This window comes from Balaenoptera physalus (assembly GCF_965194825.1).
Source record: "Balaenoptera physalus genome assembly, chromosome: 5".
Taxonomy (NCBI): Eukaryota; Metazoa; Chordata; class Mammalia; order Artiodactyla; family Balaenopteridae; genus Balaenoptera; species Balaenoptera physalus.
This window is the reverse complement of record NC_138884.1, coordinates 50956622-50977251: the sequence shown is the minus strand read 5'-3', so window position 1 is coordinate 50977251 and position 20630 is coordinate 50956622. Positions and strand designations below refer to the sequence as shown.

Here is a 20630-nt window from a genome sequence, read left to right as displayed (position 1 = left end):
GGAGGAATAAATTAGGAGTTTGGGATTAACAGATACACACGACTATATATAAAATAGATAAACAACAAGGAATAGCACAGGGAACCATATTCAATATCTTGTAATAACCTATACTGGAAAAGAAACTGAAAAAGAACATATACATATATAACTGAATCACTTTGTTGTATACCTGAAACTAACACAACATTGTAATACAACTATACTTCAATTAAAAAAATAAAAATATATGAACACACACAAATACAAACTATAGAAAACTGCCATTATTACATTGATGAAATTAAAGTTTATTAATTACAAAAAAAAAGTCCATTACCTACCAAGTCATACTTAACTTTCCTTTTATATGTCTCCCTGCCCTACAAGTTCCCTTCTTGTTTTTGTTTCATTTCTGCATTCTTTCACTGAATAGCTACTAAGTGTCAGGTACTAATTCTGATCAATTACAGAGATATAAAGACAAATATGAGACTCTCCTCGTCCTTGGAGAGTTCACATCTGGAAGGAGAGTGTCGAAGGCAGAATTCTAAGATGGCCCTGAAGATTTCCACTCCTGGTGTGTATCTGCTGTTTAATTTCTTCTCTTTGAGTGTGGGTGAGTCTGATCTAACCAGGTGAGCTCTTCTTTAAAAAGAAGATCTAGGGGTCAAAGAAGGAGGAAGTCAGAGAGATTCAAAGCTACAGCAGATGCTCGCCTTTGGCCTTGAAGGAACAAATTACTATCTTGTGTAGAGGGCCATATAACAAGGACCTGAGAGAGGCCTCTGGGAACTGGGAGTGGTCTTTGGCCTCCAGTTGGCAAAAAAATAGGAACCTCAGTCAGACAACTGCAAGGAAATGAATTCTGCCAAGGAACTTGGAAATAGATCTTTCCCTAGTTGACTCCAAATGAAGATACACCTGGACAACACCTTGACTTCAGCCTGGTAAGATCCCGAGCAGTAACCCAGGTAAAACATGCCGGCCTTCTGACTTACAGAAGCTGTGAGGTAATAAATGGGTGTTGTTTTAGACTGCTCAATTTGTGGTAATTTGTTATGCAGCAATAGAAAACTAATACAGAGAGATCAAAGAATAAATAGATCACTGTCACACAGCCTGCTTAGTGCTATGGTACAGGCACGCACAAGGATGCTCTCAGAGCCTAGACAGAGGCATCTAACAAACACTAATGAACTCAGGGAAGGCATTCTGCCAGAGTTAGAACCTAGGATGAATCACAAAGGGAAAGACGGAGTTGGGGGATGTATGACTGGGGAGGGCAGAGTGCTGTGTGCGCAGAGGGAGTTAACATGCACAAGTCCCAGAGTATAGAGCAAGGATAGAGATGTAAGATAGGGTAATAAAAAAATAACACCATTTACTAATTGTATACTATGTAGTAGTTCAGTGCTAACCTCAACTGAGGTGTTCACAGTAACCCTGTGTGTGCTGGTGTGTTGCTCATTTGCCTCAAATCCAGTCCCTGCTCTTCCTCTACTGTGCTGTGAATCACAAGGGGTTGATTCTTGAAACTACCTTTTCCAGACTTCTTGCTGGGCAACAGGCTTTTGCCTGGGTTGAGCCAATGGATGGCACTGGGAGGAGACTGGAGGCAGGAAGAGAGGAGACTCCAGGGTGCTTCTCTTCTCTCTCTGCTCTGGGCAGTGGCTCTGGCCCAGCGGCTGCACCTCCTCCCTTGGCTAGCTCCCACAGACCCTGATGAGCGGCTCTGCCTCCTGGGCTCCAGGAATACTATGTCTTCCCCTTAGTCCCAGCCTGGGGTGTGGCTGTTAGTTGCTTCCTGCAGTTGCTTAATCCCTGGGTAGTCTCACCTTCCCCTGTTTGCTCTAACAGCTCTCCAGTCTGTACCGTTTAACTAGTTCCCTTACTAAATTCTCTCTATTGAATTACCACCTGGCAGGAGGGTTATTTTCCTAATTGCATCTTACTGAATCACCATGCTTTACATATGAAAGAACTCAGAAAGACTGAACAAATTGCCTAATAACTCACAGTTTAGGATATTGTGGGGCTCAACAACGTAGAGCAAGTCTGTGACTCTGAAGTATATCGCTTTCTAACAAGCTGCCTTGTGTCTCTGAATTTACCATCATCACCGTATCGAGTCAGCTCCTTTTCATTTCACTGTTACAGTGGCCTCTGAACCATTCTCCTTCTCTCCTCCCTCCTCTCTCTCTAATGTGTTCTCCACAGTGCTGCCACATGAGTCCTCTTTAAGCATATCTCTGGTCATGTGACATATCTGGCAACTGCAAAGAGAAGTAAGCACCAACTCCCCCATTCTAGACTCAAGACTCCCTAGAATAGTTATTAAATCAGTCTTTTTGGCCTCACTTTTGTTAAATATTTTGCTCTACTGAAAATCTACCCCTGATTTTCACTTCTTTGTCTTTGCTTATACTGTTTCTGTTCCCTTTAGCTAGAATGCTCTATTTCTACCTTTTGAAATAATCTTTCTCTGTTCTACCTTCTGAAATATCTGCCCTTCAAGGGTTATTCATCTCTTCATTCATTCAACAAACCTGGGCAAGTTACATTCTAGGTCTTCAGGATAGAAAGAAGAACAAAATTATTCCTACCCTCTAGAATAGGTGCTGGCAAATGTTTTCTGCAGGGGGCCAGATGGTAATTTTTTTTAAATTAATTAATTAATTAATTTATATTTGGCTGCGTTGGGTCTTTGTTGCTGCACGCGGGCTTTCTCTAGTTGTGGAGAGCAGGGGCTACTCTTCGTTGAGGTGCACGGGCTTCTCATTGCGGTGGCTTCTCTTGTTGTGGAGCACGGGCTCTAGGCACGTGGGCTTCAGTAGTTGTGGCATGCGGGCTCAGTAGTTGTGGCTCGTGGGCTCTAGAGCACAGGCTCAGTAGTTGTGGTGCACGGGCTTAGTTGCTCCGCAGCATGTGGGATCTTCCCAGACCACAGCTCAAACCCATGTCCCCTGCACTGGCAGGTGGATTCTTAACCACTTAGCCGCCAGGGAAGCCCCTAGATGGTAAATATTTTAAGCTTTGTGGGTCACATGATCTCCTTTGCAACTACTGAACTCTGCCTCTGCCATTGTAGCACAAAGGATAATACATAAATGAGTATGGCTATACCAATAAAACTTTATTTACAAAAAAAGGTGGCAAGCTGGATTTGGCCCATGTGCTGTAGTTTGCTGACCTCTCCTCTAGAAACTCACATCAAAGCAAATGGGAAAGCTAGCAGGAAATGATAATGAATAAAAAATAGAGAAGGGATGTGGAGAAAAGAAGTACAAGTGCCAGCATCTATGTAAGAGGAGTTTCAAATGACAAAATTAAAAAGAATACGGAAGAGGGTGATATATTTGAAGAAAAAATAAAATTTCTCATAACTAATGAAAGATGAATGCTTTCAGATCATAAAGTGCCAAAGAGAAGAGATAAGGAAAAAGCAGACCAAGACATAAAGAGAAAGCTTTGAAACTTTCTAGAAAGAGAGGGCATGTGATCTACAAAGGAACAAGAATCATATTGATATTAGACCTCTCAACAGCACCCTGGCTGCAGGAAGACAAAGGAGTAATATATACTAAATACTGAAAAAAACTTGAGCCTAGAATGTTGTATTCAGCAAAAGTGTCATTCAGAAATAAAAGCATAGGAAAAGTGATACTCAGCCCCAGGCATACAAGTTCTCAGAAAATATACCACACAAAGACCCACATTGAAAATATATTTGAGGAAGTACAGAAATAAGAAGAAAAAAAAATCCTTTCTAAACTCCCTGGACGGGGGTGGGGGGGGGTGGATCTTGATGTGTTTTACAAGATATCAGAAGTAAGAATACTATATACTTAAGTAAACTTTGTTGTAAACTTAAAAAAGAAAAAGCAACTAGGGCCAAAGAAAAGAGAAAGAGAAAATATATCCACTACAATGTAAAACTCAAATTCTGGATATTATTAATATGATGGATGCTTTGGGAGAAAGTGAAAGGGACAGGAGACCATGCTAATATATATTTCTTTTCTTAGGGTAATAATTTGGTTGTGACATGTTTAAGAAATAAATAAGGAGAAAATAACTAAGGTTATGGTTGTATCGGTCAGGACACAGAAACCACATCAGTAATTTATCAGGGAACATTTAATGTAATAGTTATATCTAACAGAAGGTGGTTCAACTTTTAACAAAGTTAATAAAACTATTGAGGGAGGTAACAGACAACTATAGAAGAGCAAATGGAAGCAGCACTACTACCACTAAAGTTAAGGAAGAATAACCAAGGGAGGAACAAACTTGGAAGAGGCCCCATCCTCAAGGCTGAGATTCAGACCTCCCTGGAGAGGACAAGGAGCTCACTAGATGACAGCATTTCACTGGAGAGCTGCAGCTCCGAGCTGGGGTGCAGCCTGCAGGCCAGGGGTGGCCAGCTGGAAGGCGTCCACTAGGGTGGCGATGAAATTTGCTGGAGAGTGAGTGCCACTGGCTCTCCACAGGAGACGTCACAGAAACCGGAAGATCCAGGAAGGGAAGCCACCTTCTCTGCTCTGCCTTGCAGTGTCCCTCCAGTGCCCTCTGCTGATAAGGCCTAACATTGTACCAGCTGGCAAATGAGAATGTTCACAGGGTCCAGTTCTAGGTGGCACTGGAGCTGACAAACAAGACATTGATACCTGGCACAGTCCTCCCCCATTTTTTCCCCGCTCAGTGCTATATTGTCAATATTCATCCATGTTCTATGTGTATAGTATGCCTTGAGCACACTTCCTGGTTATCTTTTCCTTCCATTGTTTTTGGACTGTTTTACAGTTCTGTAAGTTGTAGAAAATGAATAATAATGCAAACAATTTTAGCCTGTAGAAATGGAAATGAATTGTGTCCAGTGAAATACAATTGATTATTTTCCTATGGTTAGACCATTTTGTATCTTTTTGTAAATTCATTCTAGCATTCCTAGTTGCCTATATATGTGTGATTGAGTTATCCTTTGATCTAGTTGTAACATTTTACTGGTTTCCTCATTAATTAATGAGAGAAGTAAAACCTCTGACACATATTCATTTTGTATTTGTATGTGAGTTATGATCTTAACTTTCAAAAAAATTATATCTTAAAAAAAAAATTATATCTTAAATAAGCCAGTCCTAGAGTAGTCAAGTTCATCAAGATAAAAAGAAGAATAGTGTTCGCCACACCTGGGGGAAGGAGGGCATGGGGAGTTATTATTTAACTGGTACCAAGTATCAGTTGGAGAAGATGAAAAAGTTCTGCAGATGGATAGTGGTGATGGTTGCACAAAAAATGTGAATGCTTAATGCCACTGAACTGTATGTTTTTAAATGGTTAAAATGGTAAATTTTGTGTTATGCATATTTTACCACAATTTTTAAAATTAAAAATTATACTTTAACATCGGCTATATTAATTGCTTCTCAAATTCACTCACAGTTCTGCTAAATATTCTATTACCTAAAGATTAAATTGTAAAGTTAGCCACCAACAACTTGTATGTGAAATAATGGGAAAAAGAAGAAAATATTTAATATTTACAAATAAACACATACACATACAAGCAAAGAGAAAATTCGCAAAGCTACTATAGTCCTTGTTTTTGTAATGGGTCATGAGCTATAGTTGATATTTATGACCCCCTTCTTTCATTACCTATTTCATATTTCCTTTGCTCTCAGCTAGAAGCTTAGCTGGTCAGTTTCCTAGTAGAGTGACCTAACCTTCAATCTTGAAGCATTATCAGCCTTTGATATTCCTGCCTCTTTTTGGTTACATTTCCTTAATTAATGCTTACTGTTGGGCATGGAAGTATTAAGAGATACCCCAGGAAATGCCCTGGGTTCCAGATATAGTCCTGTTTGTACTCAGTGGTTAGCAGCAATCTAAGTTTCCCCTTGGTAGTTGGGATCAATAACTGCAGCAGTACAGAGACCCCTTTTACTGCCTGTTACTTTGTGACATAATAAGTTCAAGATGGCCAGGTGGCAGCTCATCTTCCAATTCAGTGCATGCACTGTTGTGTTCCCTGGTGGAAGCATTTCTCCTTTGGGAACAAAGACCTTTAAAGCAGCAAATCTCAGAGTTGCCAGGATGGGAAGCAAAAATTTGTGAGTGGGCTATTTGATACAATAGTGAGAGAAGCCACTCCTACTTACACCCCTTGATTCCTGAACCCGTGTGTTCTGGGATGTGGAGGTGATACTACTACATATTGATCTCTGATTCAAAGCATATACAGCATCTTGCAGGACAGAACCCTGTCTTTAAAGTTGTTGTCTCATAACTGGCACCATAACTTAGTTTTCAGTAAGCAATTCCACCTTTAAGCTAGAGCAGCCACTTCTAGATGATGGAGTATATGGTAAGACCAGTTAATTCCATAGGTATAAGTTCACTGCTGCATTTCTATTGCTGTGAGATGAGTTTCTTGATCAGAAGCAATGCTTATCCACAATGGTGGATAAGGCATTCTGTGAGTCTATTGATAAGAGGTCCTGGCAGAATTATTACGAGTAGAGAAGGCATCTATACTCAGAATATGTGTCTATTCTAATGAGGAAGATTTTTCCACCCTCTCAACAATGGAAAAGATCCAATGTAATCAGCCTGCTACTAGGTGGTTGCTCATCATCCTGAGACATGCATGGTACCTTATCAGGGAGGGCCAGTGCTGGTCTCTGCTGTTGGCAGATAAGGCACTCAGCAACAGCATTAGCCAGGTCAGCCTTGGTAAGGAGAAGTCTGTGTTGTAGAGTCCATGTGTAGCCTCCATCTCTAACATGACCATTTTGTTCACGGGCCCATCACTGGGTGTCTGGGGAAAGAGGTTGTTTGACATCCACAGAGCCTATCGTTTCCACTTGATTATTAAGAGCCTCCTCTGCAGTGAATCCCCTTTGGGGAGCATTCAAATATCTTTACAGTCTGTGTCCTTTCCAAGATCATCGACATTCCTCTTCTCTGTATGTTTTTGTCGCCCACCTTTCAATCTGCTCCCTTCCCTAACCATCCAACCAAACTATTAACAACCACACATGAATTAGTGTACATACATCTGTCTTCTCACATCAGACAAAGCAGATATATTAGTTTCCTAGGGCTTCCAAAACAAATTACCACAAATCAGGTACCTTAGAACAACAGAAGTTTATTGTCTCATAGTTCTGGAGGCTAGGATTCTGAAATCAGAGTGTCAGCAGGGCCGTGCTCTGTCTCTGAAGGCTCTAGGGGAGGACTATGTCTTGCCTCTTCCTAGCTTCTGGTGGTTGCTGGCAATCCTTAGCGTTCCTTGACTTGTAGATGCATCACTCCAATCTCTGCCTCTGCTGCCCCATGGCGTTTTCCCTGTGTATTGTGTCCAAATTTCCTTCTTATAAGGACACCAGTCACTGGGTTAGGGCCCACCTTAATCCAATATGACCTTATCTTAACTTGACTACATCTGCAAAGATGCCATTTCCAAATAAAGTCACATTCACAGGTTCTGGGTGGACATGCATTTTGGGGGAGAACACTACTGAACCCAGTACAGCGGATAATCCTGCTTGGAAGATTTCCCTTTGCCACTGTCCATTAGGGTCATTTCTGGCCCTAAGCACGTTGCAATGAAGTTAAAATCTAATTACAAAAGGATAGATAAAAAAAAAAAAAAAAGGCTCATCATGCCTTGCACCAGCCCTTGTAACACTCCCATTTAAAAAAAAAAAAAAAAAGACAGATAAAATTTCACATATTTGAAAACTAAGTTATGTAATACTGAATAACCTTTATGTTAAGAAGGAAAGTGCAAGAAAAAAAGTGCAAAGTAAATTGACACTTAGGAATAAATAGCAATGAAAACAATACATGTGAATACATATATTTATTAAGAAACAAGATAGGGCTTCCCTGGTGGCGCAGTGGTTGAGAATCTGCCTGCCAATGCAGGGGACACGGGTTCGAGCCCTGGTCTGGGAAGATCCCACATGCCGCGGAGCAACTGGGCCCGTGAGCCACAACTACTGAGCCTGAGCGTCTGGAGCCTCTGCTCCTCAACAAGAGAGGCCGCGATAGTGAGAGGCCCGCGCACCGCGATGAAGAGTGGCCCCCACTCGCCGCAACTGGAGAAAGCCCTCACACAGAAACGAAGCCCCAACACAGCCAAAAATTAAAATAATAAATAAATAATAAATAAATAATTAAAAAAAAAAAAAGAAACAAGATAGTTTTAAAACAAAGCAGCTAAGCATTTAACTATGGTATTTGAATAAAAGTAATATCCAAAGAAACAAGAAGGAAGCAAAAAATAAAAATAAGCACTAAAAATAAAGGGAAGAAATAAAAGCAACAACATTTTTTAAAAGACAGAAAATAGTAATGAAATAATAGATAAGAAAGGCAAATCTATGGCAAGATTGATGAAAAGAGAGAGAGACAGAGAGAAAATGCAAATAAATAACAATGTGAAAAGAGGGAAATTAACTACAGTCTCAACAGAAATTAAAACTTAGCAAACAGTATTATGAATAACTGTGTGTAAATAAATATGAAAACCTAAATTAAATGGACAAAACTCAAGAAGAAATACAAAACTGCAAAAATATTTCAAGGAGAAAGAACTTGAATAGATCAATAAAGATTAAACAAAACAAAATAAAACCTCAAGGCCTAGATGGTTATACAGACAATTTCTACCCAAGTTTTAATGTATAATTAATGTGTAGTATATTCTCAGCAGCAAACATGAAAACAAATGGAGAAATCTTAAATGTATATCTTTGAGATCAGGAAAAGGAAAAATGTGTCCAATACTACTGGTGATATTTAGTATAGAATAACTGGTCTTGGCCAATGGTATTAGGAAATTTTTTAAAAGTTGAAGGGCTAGGGACTTCCCTGGTGGCGCAGTGGTTAAGAATCTGCCTGCCAATGCAGGGGACACGGGTTTGAGCCCTAGTCCGGGAAGATCCCACAATGTCGCAGAGCAACTAAGCCCATGTGCCACAACTACTTAGCCTGTGCTCTAGAGCCGGCAAGCCACAACTACTGAGCCCATGTGCCACAACTACTGAAGCCTGTGTGCCTAGAGCCCCTCCTCCGCAACAAGAGAAGCCACTGCAATGAGAAGCCCAAGCCCTGCAATGCAGAGTAGCCCCTGCTCGCTGCAACTAGAGAAAGCCTGCGTGCAGCAACAAAGACCCAACGCAGCCATAAATAGATAAATAAGTAAATAAATAAATTTATAAAAAAAAAAAAGAAAAGACACAATTCAAAATAGCAACAATACATCTGTGAAGAAAAATGTAAAACTGCAACAGAGAGCATAGAGGATGATCTGAACAAATGAGAGGACATTCCTTGCTTTGGGGTGAGATAACTTAATATTACAAAGATATTAATTTTCCCAAATTAATCTATAAATTCAATATAAGCCCCATCAAAATTTTAGTTGAAAAATTTAAGGAACTTGAGTAACTCACAGAGAGGAGTAAAAGTCTATAAATAGCTAAGTCAACCTTGGAAAAGTAGAATAAAAAGTAGATCTTGCCCCATCAGATATTAGGGCATATTACGAAAATATAGTAATAAATACTGGATGTTGTTGGCACAGGAATAGACAAATAGATAAATGGGGGAATTCCCTGGCAGTCCAGTGGTTAGGACTCTGCACTTTCACCGACAAGGGCCAGGGTTCGATCCCTGGTCGGGGAACTAAGATCCCACAAGCCACGCAGCCAAATAAATAAATAAATAAATGGAAAACTGGATCACCATATGGAGACAATAAAACTGGATCCCTTCCTAATATTATGTACAAAGGTAAACTACAGATGATCTAAGAGCATAAATGTGAATGACAAAACTCTATATTAATAGAAGAAAATGTAGAATTTTTTTTTTTTTTTGAGCAAGGAACTTGGAGGGTGAAAGCTAAATACAGACAGTGACAGTAAGGATGAAGGAAGATATTTCCTAAATATCTTCAGATGGAAGATATTTAGGAGGTTAACACTGACAGACTCCTTAACTTTCCCTTGTACTGCTGTCTCAAAGTTTAAAGGAGATAGGTGAAATGGGTATAAAATGCACATACATTGCTTTATATTATGTAGTTACTTATGATAATTTTGTGGCACAGTGTTATAAAGGGGATAAAATAAGGGGATAAAATTTGGAGTCAGAAGACCTGAGTTTAAGTCATGGCTCTTTCACTTACTAAGTGTGACCATGAGCCTTAGTTTTCTTATCTCCATAGATCGCATGGTCAAAAAAGATAAAACTTGCAATGTACAGTACTAAATATAGAGCTCAACCCTACCAATACCTGTTTTTCCCACTTGCACAGCCTTCTTCCTGTTATAGTTGGTCTTTGGTCTATGTCTGTATCTGGAAGTATTCTTTCATTCACACATTATAGATAGGCCAGTTCAAACAGGATTAAACCAAACAGCAAAACAAAAAGAGGAGGGGGAATTATTAGCTCTTGTAGATGTAAAGTCCATGGGTAGATAGATCTAACTTCTAGCATGGCTGAATTCAGGTGCTCAAAACGTGTTTCAGAAAGCTGTCTCTCCATGTACCCTTTAGCTATCATTTCTCCTCCCTTAATTTCCTCATCCCCACCAGCCTTAGCAACCATTAATCTACTTTTTGTCTCTATAGATTCTTCTATTCTGGATATTTAATACAAATGGAATAATATAATATGTGATCTTTTGTAACTAGATCTTTCACTTAGTATAATATTTTCAAGGTTCATCTGTATTGTAGCATATATCAGTACTTCATTCCTTTTTTTTTTTTAATTTAATTTTTATATTTATTTTTGGCTGTGTTGGGTCTTCGTTTCTGTGCGAGTGCTTTCTCAGTTGTGGCAAGCGGGGGCCACTCTTCATCGCGGGGCGCAGGCCTCTCACTATCGTGGCCTCTCGTTGCGGAGCACAGGCTCCAGACGCGCAGGCTCAGTAGTTGTGGCTCACGGGCCTAGTTGCTCCACGGCATGTGGGATCTTCCCAGACCAGGGCTCGAACCCGTGTCCTCTGAATTGGCAGGCAGATTCTCAACTACTGCGCCCCCAGGGAAGCCCCTTCATTCCTTTTTATGGCTGAATATTCCATTATGTAGATACAACACGCTTTTAAAAATCCCATTCTTTAGTTTATGAACATATGGGTTGTTCCCACCTTTGGGTATGTTTTTGGGTGGAAATGTGTTTTCATTTCTCTTTGGTATATACCTAAGGGTGGAATTTCTGGCTCAAATGGTAACACTATGTTTAACTTTTTGAGGAACTGCTAGACTGTTTTCCAAAGTGGCTGTACCGGACTTCCTTGGTGGTCCAGTGGCTAAGCCTCCGCGCTCCCAATGCAGGGGGCCCAGGTTCGATCCCTGGTCAGGGCACTAGGTCCCACATGCCACAACTGAGTTCGCATGCCACAACTAAAGATCCTGCATGCTGCAACTGAAGATCCCCACATGCCACAACTGAAGATCCCACGTGCCGCAACTAAGACCCGACACAGCCAAATTAAAAACAAAAATTGGCTTGAAAGCAGATTTCCATAATACAAATTATGTTAAAGAAAAAAAAAAAAAGAAAAAAAAGAACACCAGGACTTCCCTGGTGGCGCAGTGGTTAAGAATCTGCCTGCCAATGCAGGGGACATGGGTTTGAGCCCTGGTCCGGGAAGATCCCACATGCCGTGGAGCAACTAAGCCGGTGCACAACAACTACTGAGCCTGTGCTCTAGAGCCCATGAGCCACAACTACTGAGCCCGAGAGCCACAACTACTGAAGCCCGCACGCCTAGAGCCTGTGCTCCGCAACAAGAGAAGCCATCGCGATGAGAAGCCTGTGCACCACAACGAAGTGTAGCCCCCGCTCACAGCAACTAGAAAAAGCCCACGCGCAGCAACGAAGACGCAAAGCAGCCAAAAATAAATAAATAAATAAATTTATTAGGAAAAAAACCCCACCAAAAACAAAAAACAAGTGGCTGTACCACTTTACACTCACAATAAGGGTGTATGAAGGTTCCAATTTCTCCACATCCTAGCTGGATCTTTTTATTGTCTGTCTTTTTTAAAATTACAGCCATCCTAGTAAATGTTAGGTAGTGTATCTCGTGGTTCTGATTTGTATTTCCCTAATGGCTAATGATGTTGAACATCTTTTTATGTACTTATTGGCCATTCGTATATCTCCATTGGAAGAAGGTCTTTTCAGATTATATATTATTTGCAAATATTTTTTTCCCATTCTGTGGGTTGTCTTTTTACCTTCTTGATAGTGTCCTTTGAAGCACAAATTTAAAAATTTCGATGAAGTCCAATTAATCCATTTTTTTCTTTCATTGTTTGCTTTTTTTAAATACCACCCTTGCTGCTTCTAAACTTAGTACTTTATACAAAAGTTTATCTCTTTATTTTATACATAAAAACCTCACAAGCACTTTAGGCGAATCCTAGGAATGTTTTTTAAAAAATATGACTCACCAGCATGGGACATCAGAGCCTGAATAAGGTGAGGAGGACATCCACACGGGGGTGATGTGATGTGAAGGATCAGAACCCACATGGGGCTAGGAGGACATCCATGCATGAGGATGGCCCCGCTCTGGGTGTTGGAGCCCAAAAAAGGGAGGAAGGCATCCACCTATGGGAGCAGCCTTGGCTAGGGAGTCAGACTCTGAATGAGCTGTGAGTTCACGCAGGGGACAGCTCTGGGCATGTGAGAGACCAAATGGAGTGAGAGGGCTTTCATACAGGGGGTGGGGTGGTCAGGCCTAGAGTACTGGGATATAGGTGAGATGAGGAGGGTTTCTGCATGCGGAAGAGGACAGCAGAGGTGATGGGAGATCGATTATATTAGGAGGAATGATCAAATATTAAGGATAATGAGGGCCAGGTTTCTCACTATTGGAGAAAGGATTAAAAGTATAGAAAGGAAGAAAACTAGACTGAACCTTATGGTCGTGAATTAGAATTGGAGGTATTGGTGTGAACTCATGGTTTTTAATATAGAGATATATAGAAATACAGATGTAACGTATACAGGTATACACACATTTACATATATTTATTCATACATGTGTCCATATATACATAAATACACATATACACACATGTATTGATTAGATCTGTCCTCTCAGAGAACCTGGGAGTAGTGACATCTCAGTAGCAATGAGCAAAACTGGTGCCCAGATATTGATTTCTAAATACCGTTTTGAGAGCAGGCAAAGAAGTTGGCTCATAAATGAAGGCAGGCATTGACTACTGGCAGACCTGTCAATTCCAGGAAGGCAGAGAGTGGAGCCACATACAGTGAGAGTACAGGGTCCTGCAGTGGTTTCAGGACCAAGCTTGGGTCTACACCAAGAGTGAGTAGGAACCCCGGCCCTGGATTTGCTAGCTAAGCAATGTATCAGCATCAGGTTCCTTAACATTTCTGAGCCTCAGCTTTTCATTTGTAAACAGGATAGTACAATGGTAGAAAGGGACAATTAAGTCAAATGCCTGGCATGTTGTGAGCACTCAGAATTCTTGGGGACACCAGGAAGTCGTGCTGCAGCAGCAAAAATCAAAGAAATAAAAACTCTGTGAAAACTTTCCAAAATCTTCATCTTAGCTCAGAAGGCCAGGAACTTGGTGGAGTTCCAGGGGCTTTCCAGTCCCATATACCAGCCTTGAAATTAATATGTAACATTTTCATGTTAATTAAGCCTATTAATAAAATTTGTGGTAAGAGATCTGACCTGTGTGTTGGATATTCCCAAGAGTGGGGTGTTGGATGGGGCTGGGATGAGAGGAATTATGCCACTTTGATTTTGTTCCACAAAACTAATGAGCTGGGGAAATTCCTATGAAAATGGGCAGCCACTGGGATCTCACTACTGCTCAAACCAGAGTATTCTAAGTTTCCTCCCTCTCCCAGCAGTGCTTACATCCGATGAGTCACCAAGACATCCTTCCCAATTTCCCACAGCTGTTCTGTTTCTCTTCACCTCCCCTCTTTGGTTCCAGCCCTCAGTTCTAACTTGATTAATTTGTGCAAAAGTTTCTAACTGGCCTTCCTGCCCCTAGTTTTGATGTTCTCCAAACCATTCTCCATCCTGCCATGTAGTGATTTCCCTTTTTCCAAGCATTAATCTGATTATGTCACGCCCACAAAACTCCCTGAATCCTTTCTTGCAGGATAAAATTTTGCACTTCTTAGACGTCATTCAAGGACCTCCTGCCATACAGTCAGCTAAAACCAATAGAGACCATTTATTCCCTGTCCTTTGGGATGGTGTTCTCACATTTCTACCTAAACTTTTTACCTAAGCCTTCCTTTTCCTTTTTGCAATGATAGTTTCTTTTTATATCCTGTTGTTAAAATATTTTTAATCACATTTTTAAATGCCCATAGAAAAACAAAGAGTCTACACAGGCTTAGAGAATGAACTTATGGTTACCAGGAGGGAAGGAAGGGGGAAGGATAGTTAGGGAGTTTGGGATTGACATGTACACACTGCTATATTTAAAATGGATAACCAGCAAGGACCTACTATATAGCCCCGGGAACTCGGCTCAATATTTTGTAACAACCTAAATGGGAAAAAAATTTGCAAAAGAATTAGATACATGTAAATGTGTAACTGAATCACTTTGCTGCACACCTGAGACTAACACAATATTGTTAATCAACTATACTCTAATAGAAAAGTAAAACAAACAAAAACCAAAAAAAACAGAGTCTAAAAGATTGCTGTGTAAACATCAGTCCCCTGACCCTGCCCATCACAACTTCCCTCTCCTCAGAGGTTACATCTTTCACTCTTGCTGATTATTTTCGTATCTTCCTCCATATCGTTGCTACTCAATTTTAAAATGTAAACTTTCTACTACTGAAGATTTTGCTCTTTTATACACACACACACTCACACACCCTTGCTGTGCACACATCTTGCCAGTAAAATTATATAATAATTTTGCACAAATACTTGTTCATGCAAATGCTAATCCAATTTGAGACGTAGTATATTATGACAACTTTTCCTTTTCTGCTTAATTCCCCCATTTCCTTAATTTCCTGTCAGTTTTATAAAACTCCTCCCACCATATTCAGAGGCATCAATTAAAAAAAAAATCATTTCACTTCCTTCTGCTTTGTCTCTTGTAGAAGTACCCTTGAAATCTGTCTACAGTTGTTGTTATGGGACCTCTCTTCACTTCTCATGATGGAGGTCTTGTCTACTGAATCCCACGTCATCTTCTTTTTTGGTTTACTCCCTCATTTTGGAGAAGCACATTCTTTCTAGTTTCCTAGAGAGAATTCAGTGTACGCATATTTTTTGAGACCTTGTGTGTACTAAAATATTCTCATTCCATTTCATACTTGAATGATAATTTGGCTGAGCAGAAAATTTTATACTGAAAAATATTTTCCTTCACAATCTCATCATCTAGCTTTCAGGGTTGTTGCTGAGAAGTCTGATTCCATTCTGACTCTTGATTCTGTACGTAGGATCAATTTACTTGCCTTTAAAGGCTTAATTCCCACCATATCCTCTGCTTTAGTTAGGATGCCTTCAGCAGCAAGTGAATGGAAATGAACTCCAGGTGGCTTAAAAAATAAGAAAATTTATCTCATATAAGAAGTCCAAAGTAGGATGGCTCCCAGGATACTTAACTCAGTGATAAATGGCTTTATCATTAACCTTAATCTTTCCATTTTCCAGCTTTTCCCTCTTGTCTTTTTTCCTTACATTAGCTCTCGTTATGGTCACGAGATGGCTGCAGCAATTCTAAGTGTATCAAATATCCAGACACAAGCGGGTGCAAGGGAGAAAAAGATAATTGCTTCATAATGTATCTTCTCTAGGAGTGAAGAAACCTTTTCTAGAAACTCCTAGTCAATTTAACTTCATGTTTCTTTGGTGAGAATGTATCACCTGCCCAAGCCTAAAAATATCTATAATAAAGGGAATGGTATTACCTTGACTGTTTCAGATTAATCAGGATTCACCCTCAGGAGCAAGCACATGACCAAGTGGAGGAAGTAGATGCCTGAACAAAACCGGAGCTGTAACAGCAAGGAAGAAGGGGAAATTGTTTTGGAAGGCAATCAACAACGTCTACTGCACTCCTGGACATACTTTGTTTAATTGATCCTGACTTTATTACAGTTCCTTCAATGCTCATATTTTTAGGCTCTGACTTTGGATTGACTCCTGCTGTTTCTGCCACTGTCTATAGAAAGCTGAAGAGTAGGCTTGATTTTTGGAGTCTTCCTAGGAAATCATTTATCTCTGTGCACTTGACTGTCATTAGATTAACCTTGTATCCCCTGTAACTAAAGTTACAGTGTTGATATTGGGTGCTCCCCTATTCCCTGAGATGGGGCCCTGGCTGCAGGTCTGCACTGAAGCTCCCCCCTACTCCCATCACCACCAAGGCTAATTGGGCCAAGGAGAGGACACTGAACCCAAGTTTAACCAATCAGATTCTCTCTGTATTTGGTATCAGAATGGAAAGAAAGTCAGTCTCCATTTGCTTCAGACTATAACTTCAAACTCAAGAGAGGCAGCTGTATTTCATCTTGTGCTTTGAGGACTAGAAAAATCAGCTTGCAAAACATCAGCAAAGGCACAGAGAGAAGCAGAAATGAGATGGAGTGGAGCGCTCCTGGTTTCCCACTTCTTGATTTCAGTCCCTGCCTGAGGGCTGGCTGCATTCCTACCCTTGGGTCTCATGAGATAAGCCAGTATCCCCATCCCCCTTTCCATTTAAACTAGTTCCCTGGAAGTTCTGCTATTTTTAACCAAATTACAACTAAGGGGATTATGACCAGTCCTTCTGGACTAAGGCAATAAAACTTCAGAGCTTGTGACTTTATCATGTGGCTCAGGGCCTCTTTCTCTCTGCCTTATCGCCAGGTTTTATTTATTGGTGTACCTTGTGGGGAATCTGGTATGGTCGGGAAGGGGATCTGAGGTGTTGTAAACAAGAACTGGTAGAGAGGGTGTGTGTCTGGTTCATGCAGAGACTAGTAGGATGTTTCACTTTTCTTTTTAAAAATATTTATTTATTTATTTATTTATTTATTTATTTATTATTTGGCTGAGTCGGGTCTTAGTTGCAGCATGTGGGCTCTTCGTTGTGGTGCAAGGTCTTCTCTCTAGTTGTGGCACACAGGCTCCAGAGCACATGGGCTCAGTAATTGCGGCACATGGGCTCTCTAGTTGTGGCACGCAGGCTTAGTTGCCCTGCAGCATGTGGGATCTTAGTTCCCCAACAAGGGATCAAACCCAGGTTCCCTGCAACGGAAAGCGGGTTTTTTAAAAAAATAATTAATTAATTAATTAATTAATTAATCTTTGGCTGCGTTGGGTCTTCGTTGCTGCACGCGGGCTTTCTCTAGTTGCAGCGAGCGGGGGCTGCTCTTCGTTGTGGTGCTTCTCATTGAGGTGGCTTCTCTTTGTTGCAGAGCATGGGCTCTAGGCATGTGGGCTCAGTAGTTGTGGCTTGCGGGCTCTAGAGTACAGGCTCAGCAGTTGTGGCGCACGGGCTTAGTTGCTCCACAGAATGTGGGATCTTCCTGGACCAGGGCTGGAACCTGTCTCCTCTGCAATGGCAGGCAGATTCTTAACCACTGCAGGAAGGTGGATTCTTAACCACTGGACCACCAGGGAAGTTCCTCACTTTTCTTTCATGTGGCAGGCATACAGTAAACATTAATAAATATTTGAACAGATGAGCATTTGATACCTCATAAATCTGAATTTGATAAAAGATTAAATTTTAAACTGATTGTTAATAGCTGTTGCTATTAAACACCATATAAAAACTCAGCAACCATCCTTAATTGTTGCACCTGTGGTCACTGTGTTGGGGTATCAGCCTTGCCTTTACCAGCTGACTTCCATCTACATGTTATGCAGCCAGTTTGCTGTGGGTAGGACAATTTTAGGGCTGACACAGGAGACCACTGAGAGAAGTCCTGAGGAGTTATCAACAGCTTGGGACCCACTTGAACAAGCACTTTTGCTCAGAATCTTGGCATTGATTGTGTCACCTTGGATATGCGTTTGCCTTCCGGCCAACTTCCATCACTTCTTGACCCGACTCTTCTTATACATGGTGTTTTGGACAAGTTGGAACTATGGTTCCCAGAGTCCCTTTCCTTGTGTGACTTGTGTTAGAGTTGGAGAAAAAGAAGCTGGTATGAGATTTGGTAGGTAGAAGTGAAACAGCAGCCATGCGCTGGGAGAAGCACGCAGAGAGGTTGGCATGTCCCAGCTGGTCCCCACTCTCCACCGTACTGGTGCAGGTTCCATAGGTCCTTGCTCTCCCTTGCTCCACACCCAGCTCTTCTCTCAAGTGCAGGCCCTGCTGATCACCAGTAACTCCAGGTTGGGTGGTTCCACTCTGATGACTGAAGTGCCTGGCTTTCCAGACGAGTTGACGAGCTCCATCTTGCCCACCTGTGCCAGCGCTAAAGGAGGGCTGTTTAGTGACTTTTCTCTGATCCTTCAGCTTCTGCTTTCAGACACTTAATTTCCCAGCTTCTCCAACAATAGTGGGTAGTAACTATGTCTTGTTTGCTATCCCAGAAGTCATCATACCTTCTGGCATATAATGAATCCTCAGTAGACATTTACTAAATGAATGATCTTTAGTTTACAGAAAGAAGGAAAGAAAGAAAAAAAGAAAAAGAAATTATTTCTTTTCTTTAAAATTAATTAATTAATTAATTTATTTTTGGCTGCGTTGGGTCTTCATTGCTGTGCACAGGCTTTCTCTAGTTGCGACGAGCAGGGGCTACTCTTCATTGCGGTGCGTGGGCTTCTCATTGAGGTGGCTTCTCTTGTTGCGGAGCACGGGCTCTAGGTGCACAGACTCAGTAGTTGTGGCTCATGGGCTCTAGAGTGCAGGCTCAGTAGTTGTGGCGCACGGGCTTAGTTGCTCCATGGCATGTGGGATCTTAGTTCCCTGACTAGGGCTCAAACCCGCATCCCCTGCATTGGCAGACAGATTCTTAACCACTGCGCCACCATGGAAGCCCAGAAAGAAACTATTTCTGACATTGAACTGGTCCAATTCGCATCTGCATAATTTTGGCTATGAGGAAAAGGTGCTTTCCAATCTCTTCTTACTTCTTAAAATAATTCCACAGTCATATTCCTTTAAAATAAATTAAAAAGGCACGGGTTGAAATAGAGAAATGAGGGACTCCCCTGGTGGTCCAGTGGTAGAGAACCTGCCTTCCAATGCAAGGAACGTGGGTTCGATCCCTGGTCGGGGAACTAAGATCCCACATGCAGTGGGGCAACTAAGCCTGTGCCCCACAACTACTGAGCTCGCGTGCCTCAACGAGAGAGCCCACATGCCACAAATGACAGAGCCCATGCGCCCTGGAGCCCGCACACCACAACTAGAGAGAGAAAACCCGCACGCCTCAACTAGAGAGAAATCCAACCAGACCACATGCCGTAATGAAAAAGATCCTGCATGTCTCAACAAAGATCCCGTGTGCTGCAACTAAGACCCGACGCAGCCAAAAAAAAAAATATATATATATAAGGAAAATAAATAAAATAAATATTTTAAAAAATATTTTTAAAAAAGCAATAGAGAAATGAAAGTAGCTTGCTTAAGATCCCAGGGCAAGAGAGGAAATAAACCAAAATTAGAACTTGTATTGATACTTATGTTCTCCCTAACTACAACTTAAGCCTACTTAGCAACCCACTGAGTTTTATCTCCCTTCCTTTATCCAGTCCACTTTTGTGCACCACCACCTCTTCTGCCCCTAGCCCATATACACATGTATACTTGTCCAAACGCCAGCACTAAAAAATAAACAAAAGTACTTGTTGAAAGTATGGCTCTCCAAAGGGGAATACATTCAAGTCAATTTAATGGGTATTTATTGAGCATCCTGATGTAAGAAAACTTGCTCTACAGGCAAAGTAATGATGAATAAGAGGGCAAATGTGGTGTGCTGTTCCTGCTGGAGAAACTTGACAAAAAACTCTTTGACGTGGAACCATTGTTGGTTATTACTTAATTCCTATTCTCAGTACTGTGTCTTTTTCTCATTCATCATTTGAGTCTTGGGGTTGTGGTTTCCTCATGAACATACACCCAAAGTAGCTTAATAACATTCAGCCGAAATAGGTCTGCCAGCCCTTGGCCCATCTAAGAGAACATTTTGTTATTCCCTAGGCCAGTGGTTCTTAAAATTCACCAGTAAACCTTCACCTGGGTAGCCTCTTTAAAATGCAGATGGCTGGGCTTCTTTCCTCACTTTCCCCCTCCAACCCTGCCCCTGCAGATTGAAAATTCAGGATATCCATGAAATTTGTATTTTTCACAAGACACCAGGTGCTCATCTGACACAGTCATCTTCAGGCCACTTTTGGAGAAATGTGCAAAAACACCTGAAAGAGAATCACCTGGGAGCTTAGTTTTGAAAAGCTAATTCTTGATCCCTACCCCCCACACCATCTGAATTAGAATTTTGGCAGCAAGGACTGGACTATGCATATTAAATTAATTCTCCACTTGATTTTTATGGGTCCACAGATTCCCCCTTTGAGAAGTATTGTTAGATCTCCCAGTCTACATTTAAAGGCCAATTTAGACACAAAATCCTCTGGAGGGAGAAACAGAAAAAA

General features: G+C 41.1%; 1 long non-coding RNA gene across 6 annotated transcripts in view; it reads right to left on the bottom strand.

Moving 5' to 3' along the window:
* Positions 1-215: 215 nt before the first annotated feature.
* The window catches only part of LOC309661545, a 34961-nt gene continuing 14546 nt past the window's right edge, over positions 216-20630 (bottom strand). For 2 of the 6 annotated variants that reach the window (XR_014264060.1, XR_014264063.1), the window contains one exon: positions 12047-20393. This is a non-coding gene — a long non-coding RNA (uncharacterized lncRNA). Of the gene's footprint in view, positions 7333-12046; positions 20394-20630 lie in introns of those variants that run through there. The other 4 variants (XR_014264062.1, XR_014264064.1, XR_014264059.1 and 1 more) reach the window with 3 other exon arrangements.